The sequence below is a fragment of the Theropithecus gelada genome, chromosome 6 (assembly GCF_003255815.1).
Source record: "Theropithecus gelada isolate Dixy chromosome 6, Tgel_1.0, whole genome shotgun sequence".
NCBI classification, from domain to species: Eukaryota; Metazoa; Chordata; class Mammalia; order Primates; family Cercopithecidae; genus Theropithecus; species Theropithecus gelada.
Genome location: NC_037673.1, coordinates 4,774,618 through 4,784,805, shown reverse-complemented (window position 1 = coordinate 4,784,805; position 10,188 = coordinate 4,774,618). Strand labels below are relative to the sequence as shown.

The following is a 10,188-nucleotide window of genomic DNA, read 5'->3' as shown; positions in this document are numbered from 1 at the left end:
GTATGATATAAGTGCTGATTTTGTCCCTGGGATGCCCTTGCAGTTAGCTTTTGAGTGCTCTCCACATGACCAAGCTGTGCTAAGCACCTTTTCATTGTGTTTCACATGCCTTTTGGGGGTTGTTTATCACAGATGAAAAAGAACAAAGACAAAAACAAAACTATTTTGGTGCTTTAAAACATTATGATCAGTAACCAGTTTCTATTCTACACAAGAAAACTTTTTAGGATCACACCCTCCCAAAGGGCGTGCTAACAGTTGTTTCTTGATCCAAGATATCTGTGATCAAACAAGTTCCAGAAATGCAGGATTGGACCAAGCAAGGTGAGTTTCTTGGAGCAGAATAGTCCTAGCCTTTATTCTGCTGGGGAATCTGCAGCTCCCTGTGAGGGAAGTCCAGCACTGGACAGCACGGGCTTAACAGACAGAGGAGAGCTTTCCTGAGGGTCATTGCAAGGGATCAGTAGCTGTTAAGATATTATTTACAAAATGATATACTCGATTTAGGATTCTAAAGGTGAATTTCTGTGGCTTCTGCTTGCAAACTTTCACGTATTCTAGCTAGGCATACATAAACCAAAACTAAAATTCTAAGCCGCCCAGCCAACTGAACGGACCTCCCTTCTTGGCCAAGGGAATCCCAAAGAAACTTCAAAAACCAGTTCAGGTCATGATGGAAAAGGCAGTCGACATGCATTATTATGCCCTCCTCCCTTTAGGAATTTAAGCACAACAGACCAGCATTAATACTGAAATGGAGATCTTCCGACTGATAAAACGGACTCTTTGTAGCAACAAGATACCAAATTCGAATTCCATCCTGACTCTGGTATAGCATCGCATGACAGAAAACAGATCCTGAAGGAAATCAAACTATTTTACCCCACTATATATTAATATTTCTTTGACATATTTTGGAAGGGCTCTGCATCGCCTTCTCTTGTGAGGGAAATTTGCATTTTGTAGAGAATCTCCTTCCCTTACTAGATCTTTTCCACAGAGTCTGACACCTTTTAAGGTTGGAAAAGAGACATTTACCGTGTATTGTCTCTGAAGTCTGCTAACTGGAGGCTTCATCGACATGACAAGAACCTTGGCTTCTACAACCTCCCTTATCTTAACTCAAGTATGTCTTTCTGCTGACTACAAAGCTTTCAGCAAAGCTTAACTCTTTCAACCAATTGCCAATCAGAAAATCTTTAAATTCAACCTATGACCTATGAGTCCCCTTGCTTCTAGATGTTCTGCCTTTCCAGGCTAACTAAATGTAAAACTTACCAATGTATGTCTTTATCAATGTATGTCTTTATCAATAACTTATCAATGTATGTCTTTGCCTGTAACTTCTGCCTCCCTAAAATGTGTAGAATCAAGCTGTAACCTGACCACCTTGGCATGTTCTCAGGATCTCTGAAGGTTGTGTCCTGGGCCAGGGTCACTCATATTTGGCTCAGAATAAACCTCTTCAAGTATTTTACAGAGTTTAGCTCTTTTTTTTTCATTAATACATGTAAGAAAAAATGAAAAATTAAGTAAATTAACTATAACATTATGCATTTACATTTGGAAAGTTCCAAAGGTGTGGTGGGTGGTGGAAGGATTCATGAGAGAAGTGCCTAGGACAAGCAGCATGCCATTTAACAAATGCTTTCATGTTGCTCTCCTTGAATAAGTATTGCTTTTTCTCTTTACAAACTAAAGTTTATAAACCAAAGTTCTGCTCACATAGATACTAGAAAACATTTTCTACAAGCAGCCTGGCGACTCATTTGATGGTGTATATGACCATCATATATATATGTACATATATATGTATACACACATACATATATATACATGTATACATATATACCTGTATATACATATATGTGCACATGTATATACATAGATACATATATACACATATGCATATGTACACAAACACACACATATACATAACTGGCAAATGGATGTCCAGTTTTTTCTGAGGATAATGAGACATAATTTGTACATTGTGGAAAGAAAAGAATGAACAACTAAATATTGTGCTTTAAAATTAATTTTGAATCATGATGTAATTCTTCTCCTATATTATCTGCCTATTTACTTCATAAATAAATGTACTAACTGCCTCTGAACTGTACACTTAAAATGGTTACACTTCAAACTGTTTAATTCTACACTATGTGTAATTTAGTTCAACAAAAACAAATCAGCAGAGGCTGAATGTATCCATAAATATTTATTGTCTCACCAATCAAAACAGAAATGGTATACTTTGCAAAGAATAGGGTTCATTTGATATATGATAGTTTTGCCAGAGTTCTCTATTTGTTAAAATAATTTTAAGTAATTTGTTTTCATGTATAAAGTCAATGTAAAAAAAATTATGGCATCTTACCAAAAATCCGTAACTCCAGTCTAATCATGACAAGACATTAAATAAATCCAAGTTGAGGAATATTCAACAAAACACCTGACAAGCGGTCTTCAAAACTGTCAAATACAAGAAGACTGAGAAGTTGCCACAATCAGAGGAGATGAAGGTAACATGAATAAATGCAACTTGAAGAATTGGCCGGGTCCTGGCACTGTTTGGTCTTCATGCCCAGGAAACCACCCTGGTGATATGGAATCCTGCACTGGACAGAAGGGTGTGTTCTGTGGAAAGACTGCTGAAGTCTGAATGAAGTCTGGAATTTAGTTACTAGTACTGCACTCATATAATTTTTTTACTTTTGATAAATACACAGCAATAAATTATATGTTGGGGCAAGAGAACCCTCTGTCTCCCCTGTTGAGGTTTGATACTTGAGTCTGAGAAATGAACTGAAATATACTGATTAACAGGAGATAAGACATAAATTTATTAGGTGCTTGGAGACATCACAATACCTAACAATCCGATGAGACTTATATAACCTTTTTCATAGGGGAAACAGAAGCAGGGGCTCTAGGCACTGTTAGAAGAAAAGTAAATGATTTTTAGGGGAGATGAGTGGGCTTGAAGAACAGACAAATGCCTGGGACAGTCTATCTGGGCTGTGGGTGTGATGTCCAATCTAGTCTCTTCTCCCATGAGTTAATCTTCGTTGTTTTATGAAATTATAAGAAGCAGGCTCTTGACAACTGCATTACTTCCAAAGGAACTTCCCTTAGTTCAGGAAGTGAACCTCAGATAAGGTCCTCTTGCCTGTATTTCTGAAGTGGTAGAGGGACAAGAGTCTTGTACGCAGGGCTATAGAGACCTTGGTTCTGGGGCCGCTCCTTTAGTTCGAAGAGGCCAGCAGGTCAAAGCACTGTACTTTGAGGCATTGTTTTCTGAACCCCAACGTATGTAAACTGATGACATTAGAGGCAGCTGGGTGGCAGATACTCGGAACTCTCTGTAGTATCTTTGCTACTCTTCTATAAATTTAACATTATTTCAATGAGAAAAAATTTAAAGTAAGAAAATAATGAGATTGAGAATTTTTTAAAGTTTCTTTTAAAAGTTTATAAATAAATGGGACTCAGTCATCTAGAAATTCAGGTAATTTTATTTAGGCTATCTAGAAATTGAATGCTTCTATCATCTTCAACTTAATTGGTTGGTTGTATGTTAACTGAAATAGATGAAAGTTTCAACCCCATCCATCTTTGGTTGTATGTCTAGGGGAGGTTCATTAACCTCTTGGCGCTTCAGTTCCTCATCTGAGAAACAAGGTATTTTAGTCAGTTCTGGCAGTCATAACAAAACCCCATAGGTTGTGGGCTTAAACAACTGAATTGCATTTTCTCAGAGTTCTGGAGGCTGGAAGTCTGAGATCAGGGTGCCAGCTTGGTTGGTTTCTGGTGAGGGCTCTTCCTGGCTTTTGCTAACAGCCACCTTCTTGCTTATGGGTCTTTCTTGCTTGTGGGAAGGGACAGAGTGAACTCTCCAAAGTCTCGTCTTATAAGGGCACTAATTCTGTCATGGGTACCTGTATTTAATCCGTTCTCATACTGCTATAAAGAACCACCTGAAACTGGGTAATTTATGAAGGAAAAAGTTTAATGGGCTCATAGTTCTGCAGGCTTAACAGGAAGCATGACTGGGAGGCCTCAGGAAACTTACAATCATGGTGGAAGGTGAAGGGGAAGCAAGCACTTTCTTCACATGGCAGCAGGAGAGAAAGAGTGGGGAGGAAGTGCCACACAGTTTTAAACCATCAGATCTCATGAGAACTCACTCACTATCATGAGAATAGCAAGGGAGAAATTCACCTCCATGATCCAATCACCTACCACCACGTCCGTCCTCCAATTGGACAAGAGATTTGGGCAGGGACACAAATCCAAATGTAGCAGAATCCCACTCTCAGGACCCCATGTAAACACAATTAAATCCCAGTGTCCCACCTCCCAATACCATCACATTGGGGATTGGGGGTTTAATTTATGAATTTCAGGGGGACACAATTAAGTCCATTGCATGGGGACCTGCACACCAACAAGGCAACTTGTTTCTGCTGAGTGACATTATGTTTACAATGTTCTGTGAAGTTGCTGCCATGTGGCTGCCCTTCACTGAGTACCAGTACTGTTGTGTGGCTGTCAACGTGATTCCCCAGCACCTCTGTGGATATGGACAGTGATTCATGGATTTAGGTTCAGCATCTCCCTAAAAGGGTAAGATATTTAACTACATGAAAAAGTGACAGATGACACCACTGTCAGGAATAGATACAAACTCTTCAACTCTTAATTTAATCCAGATCATTTACTTGACACAAGTAACTTCGCATCCATCAGGAGCAAAAGGGGTTTAAAAATCCATCCATACCAGAGTGATAAGCTCAGACAGTGCAGGATAGGGGACAATAATGACACATTAGAAAGGAGGATGACACAGCACGGAAGGCAGAAGGCAGGACCTCCATCCACACAACAGTGATGGCAGCAATGCCACCAGAATAGAAAAGGTGTCGGGGAACCCTGCCTGCAGAAGAGCATTAGAACTGGATCCTGAAAGATCTGGATCTGAGGGACTCACCGGAATATAAAGGGGACAAGGAAAATGCAATGAGTACAAAAGAGTCTGCAGGCCTGTCCCCAGAGATTTCAGGCTGGAAACAAATCTGACTGGGTTGTTCTATAGGTACACCTCTCTGCGTTTCTTTGTACATGGTAAAACACTTGGGAACACAAAGCCAGCCAGCAGGACCGACACCACCACTTTATTTTGACTGAGCCCCAGCTCCAGAGAAGAAGCTTAGAGCCAGAGCATCTTCCTCCTGAAGATACCCTCTCACTCACCTCCTCTGTTCCCTGAGCTGTGCATGAAGAAAGGGCTGTAATCAGGAAGTGAGTTTTTGTCTAAAAGGGTTGAATTTCAATGGGTCAAGACTTGGATGTCATAGTGTGCGATGGTTAATATTGAGTATCAACTTGACTCGATTGAAAGATGTAAAGTATTGTTCCTGGGGGTGTCTGTGAGGGTGTGGCCAAAGGAGATTAACATTTGAGTCAGTGGGCTGGGAGAGACAGACCCACCTTCAATCTGTGTGGGCACCATCTAATCAGCTGCCAGCATGGCCAGGATAAAAGTAGGCAGAAGAACATGGAAAGACTAGACTGGTTTAGTCTCCCAGCCTACATCTTTCTCCTGTGGTGGATGCTTCCTGCCCATGAACATGGGACTCCAAGTTCTTCAGCTTTGGGACTCTTGGGTCTTTGACCACAGACTGAAGGCTGCATTGTCAGCTTCCCTACTTTTGGGGTTCTGGGACTTGGGTTGACTTTCTTGCCCTTCAGCTTGCAGACAGCCTATTGTGGGACCTCACCTTGTGATTGTGTGAATCAGTACTCCTTAATAAACTCCCCTTTTTAGACACATCTATCCTATTAGTTCTGTTCCTCTAAAGAACCTTGATCAATACACAGTGCCATATGCAGCTTTTATTCCAATGAAGTTAAACCTGAGAAAGAGGCTACACAGGTGGTTCTCCTCTCTACTCCTCCGAGGAGAAGTCTACTTGCTTTCCTGGTGACTGACAGGCTCTGAGGTTCCTGTCTCATCGTCGGTCATCCTTTTTCCACCCCAAACTCGACAACAGGTCGGGACACTCAGAAGCTCAGAGAAGTGTGCATTTTTCTACACTGCTGGACAGCTTGATGCTCATGTCCCTCGAGCTCTCCAAGGCTGACCTTCATGTCCTGCAGGAAGGACATTTCAGCCAGCCTGCGTCCCCCACAAAGCAGAGCCTGGGGGGAGAAGTAGGTGCCAGTCCTTCATGAGGTGGTGAGGGTGGAGGATAAGGGAGGTGAGACAAGAACACTGTGAAGTAGAAGTGGTGTGATGTCCAGCATTGCCCCTGCTCCAGGCACTCCCAGGAGACCCACCAGCCTCTCAGCAGGCGGCCCTATGGTCCACAGGACTTCTCCAGGAAAGCTGATGGGAGGCATCGCACCTCAGAAAATTCTGGAGAGGGAGGGAGGGGTTCTTCCATCTATGTTGCTTCCTCCTACCTCCCTCCACCTTAGAAGAGCTGCCTTATACGCACTTCCAGGTGTCCCCTCCTGTCCTGCGCAGCGGGAAGCTAGGCCAATGTTCTGGGTCATGGAATTGCATCAGTGTCAAGAAGGAGGCTGACCAGACACAGGCAGAGCACAGAGCATGCGGGAGAAAGAAAGAAGGGTCAGAGGAGGCTGAGAAGGGTCACAGGGCTGAGCTCTCAAAATGGCCCTGGAAGTGTTTTATCTTTCCTCGTTTTTGGCATTTTAAAAAATGGTCATTCAAGCATGACACAGCAGGGCTGGGCCAGAATATTCCGCTCACCGAAACACATGCTCAGCTGTTGTTCTGGATAAAGGACGTGAGGTAATGAATAATTCCTGAAGTTTGGTGGAGAATTTGGCCACATTTTAAAGGCACTGGAAAGAAAAACATTGTTTCTGCATGTTAGTGAAAGAGTAGTGAAGAGCACAGCGGGGCAGTGAGGCTCAGGGATGAGAAGCAGCCAGGGAAACAGGATGCTGAAGAGGATGCATGGTCTTGATTATCTGGGATGATGTTGGGAATGCTGACGTGAAAACTGCTCCTTTTTAAGTACCACCTTAGTGGCATCAAAGGACTGTGGCTGTGAGTGTGTTGAATAACATTGAGATACGCAATCTGAATGTCTTAGTACAGATTGCCAGGTCTAAGAGAGAGTATGTTTTCATTTAATAATAGCTTTGGAGTTCTCATTTCTCTCTGGTGGCATTATTTGTTTCCCTCGGGCTCCTGGTTTAAAATGAAGGGTCCATGGATTGGTCTGATATCAAATCACTAACACAGCCAACACCAAAGTGAAAAGAGAGTCCCAGGAAGGGCAACGAGCCCAGTGATCTTGCCTTTTTGATGGTTCTCAGAAATCCAAGCATTTGCTAAAATTAAAATGGCAACCTCAAAGCCGTGCACAGTCGTAATCGAGAAGCAAAATTAGTACATTGCTGGAGAAAATAGAGAGAGAAATTCGAGACTAAAGCCCATTTAGACTGACAAAGGATGGAGAGGGAGAATTCAGAGGAAACAAAGCGAAATTATACATTATACACATACACGCTTAGGATCAGGGACTACAAGGCCACACTGTTACCATGAAAAGCAGACTGTTAAGTTTTAATGATGCTAGGAGACAAATGCCTTCCAAGAAGAAGTAAAAAATCCCACTAGGTTTATACAATCCTAGCCAGCAAAGTTTATACTTTCAGAAAAATGTGTCTGAAAACAGGGAATTACAGCACAAACCTTTGTGTACCACCCCCTCCTGCCCTGGGGTTCCATGACGGCTTTCACAGATAGACATAGGAGATATTGAACTCGAATTCTGCGGTGCATGGGGGTTTCTTTGCCTCTGGTGGAATTCCTTTCCCTCTGAAATGCCGTTATTCTCAAGGACAGTTTTCTTTCTCCCTGGTTTATTGTCTGAGTAAGCCTTTATTGCAGGCAAGGAATCTTAGGCTACACTGGGCAGTGCCAAGAACAGTCAACAATAAACAAATAGTCATAACATTCAGCAGCATGTCCGTTATTGGAATGCGTAAGATAATTGTGGAGCAGGCCCAGGGAGCTTTGCATTTCTCTCCCTCCAGTCCCGGGGATTGCTTGCAAGTTTTCCTTCACGTTTTAAAAATATTGGAGCTGCTCCTTAAATATTTTAATGGCCTTTTGCTCCCTCACATTCACTTCGACCCAGCTTTCTGACTTAGCTCTAATAGGACACGAAGCTGTCATCTCTACCCAGCACTTGCTATGTCTACTCGGAAGCCTACTGTTTAAGTTTATTGCCTATTTCTTAGCTGGTATTCTTAGCTATCTCTTTCTGATATGGTCAACTCATAGATTTTGCTCTCATGCTTTGTGTCTATGCTTCTCTGCCAGGCAACAAACCCTGCAATTTGCTTTTGAATCCTACAACTGAGTACTTGGATGGACAGGGTGGTTGCAGGATACCTTTGAGGGATACATGTGAAGGTAGAAGCCCCGTGGCATGGAAGCTTCGCAGATGTTGCTGTCTCCATGGATCAATTGCAAACACAATGACCTGATGAGCAGAGAAATCCCATGTTGGAAAAAAAGAGAAAGCTGGGTCTACAAAGCCCCTACTTAGGAGTCTAAGACTTGATAATCAATTGTGAAATATGGAATCTAACAGAAATTTAAATTCTCTCTCTATTATATTAGGGTTAATAAAAAAGGGGCATAAATGAGTAGTCTTTATAAATTCCTTCTTGTGACTCCAGTTAAATAGGCTAAAATGAATTCGTTTAATCTGCCTCTTCACATTTTATGTTAGCCATTTTATTCTTTGAATTATCACATACACAACATTCAATACTATTTTAAAAATAAATATCCTAGAGTCCTACCTCATACCATTTGCTGAGATTTTCCATTTAATTTTCTTTGATGTGGCTTCTGGTAATGTGGATGTGTCTGTGTGTGGATGCGTGTGTGCATGTGTATGAGAGAGAGAGAGAGACAGAGACAGAGAGAAATCAATGTGTACAGGTCACCCTGGAACAGCAGGGGATTAAGGAAGCCAACCCCTGCATAGAAAAAAAATCCATGCATAACTTTTGACTCCTCAAAACCTGAATCACTAATAGCCTACTGTTGACTGGAAACCTTACTGATAACATAAACAGTAGATTAATGTGTATATTTTATGCATTCATAACATATCTAACATTTTGTAATTGTAAAAATATTTCTAGGCTACACAATTCATTTGTGAGTTTTTAAAAATTGTTGAAAACCTCCAAAATTTTTCCAATATATTGATTGAAAAAAAAATCCACATATAAAAACCTGTGCAATTGAAACCTGTGATGTTAAAGAGACTATTTTACTACGCTTTCAGCATGCGGGCATTTAGTGGGGTTGGTTGGCTGGGAAACTTACCCTAAAGCTTTCGCCGATGTAGAATACACTGGATATACAGCACAAAACAAAATTACCAGGAGGACTGCGTTTCAATGGAGTGACAAGAATGTTCAAAATGAACAAAAGATTTTCAGTGAAGGTCAGCACATTTGAAGAAGTAGGTAAAAACGCAGATAAATCTTATGTAATAGATGATTTTTTGTTGTTGTTGTTTCTGAATAAACTTTATTTTTAGAGCAATTTTAGGTTTATAGAAAAATTACAGAGAAAGTACAGAGTTCTCATATACACCACCCCCTCCTCTCCAGTTCCCCTTTTATTATTAACAGTGTGCATGAGTGTGGTATATTTGTAACAACTAAGGTACCAATACTGATGAGGTAGTTTGAATAGAGCCTCTGACTTGGACACCTAAGAGTTTCCCGCAGAATGGCTGACTTAAGATCTGAATCTGGGTTCACCTTCTTTTGCATCTACGGTAATGATAGCCTACCTGGTTTTATTTGACTTTCTTCAAATTGAAGCCTTCTTCTAAAGCAAATTCATGGAGGTTGTCTGCAGGAAGAAGGTGGCTGAAGAAGCTCTTCTCGCAGTCCACTTCCAGGAAAGACACTGCAGGAGCGGAAGAGCCAGGGCTCCCCTTTTTATTACTCTCATATCCTCAGCAGAGCTTGGTGTGAAATTGGGAACCGGTACTGTGAAGGCAACTATAAATTACTAGGAAAGAGTACAACTTATTTCGCAAGTGCATTTACACACCCTTTTTAACAAAAATACATAGTTTGAAACATGCCAATTCAACCCAGCAGAGTTACTGA

The 10,188-nt window shown here is 41.4% G+C and overlaps 1 long non-coding RNA gene across 1 annotated transcript; it reads left to right on the top strand.

Annotated features, from left to right (window-relative positions):
- The first annotated feature begins 216 nt into the window (after nt 1–216).
- On the top strand, nt 217–8,691 carry LOC112626912. The gene is made up of 2 exons (XR_003119984.1): nt 217–324; nt 8,366–8,691. It is a non-coding gene; the product is annotated as an uncharacterized LOC112626912 (long non-coding RNA).
- Nucleotides 8,692–10,188: the final 1,497 nt, after the last annotated feature.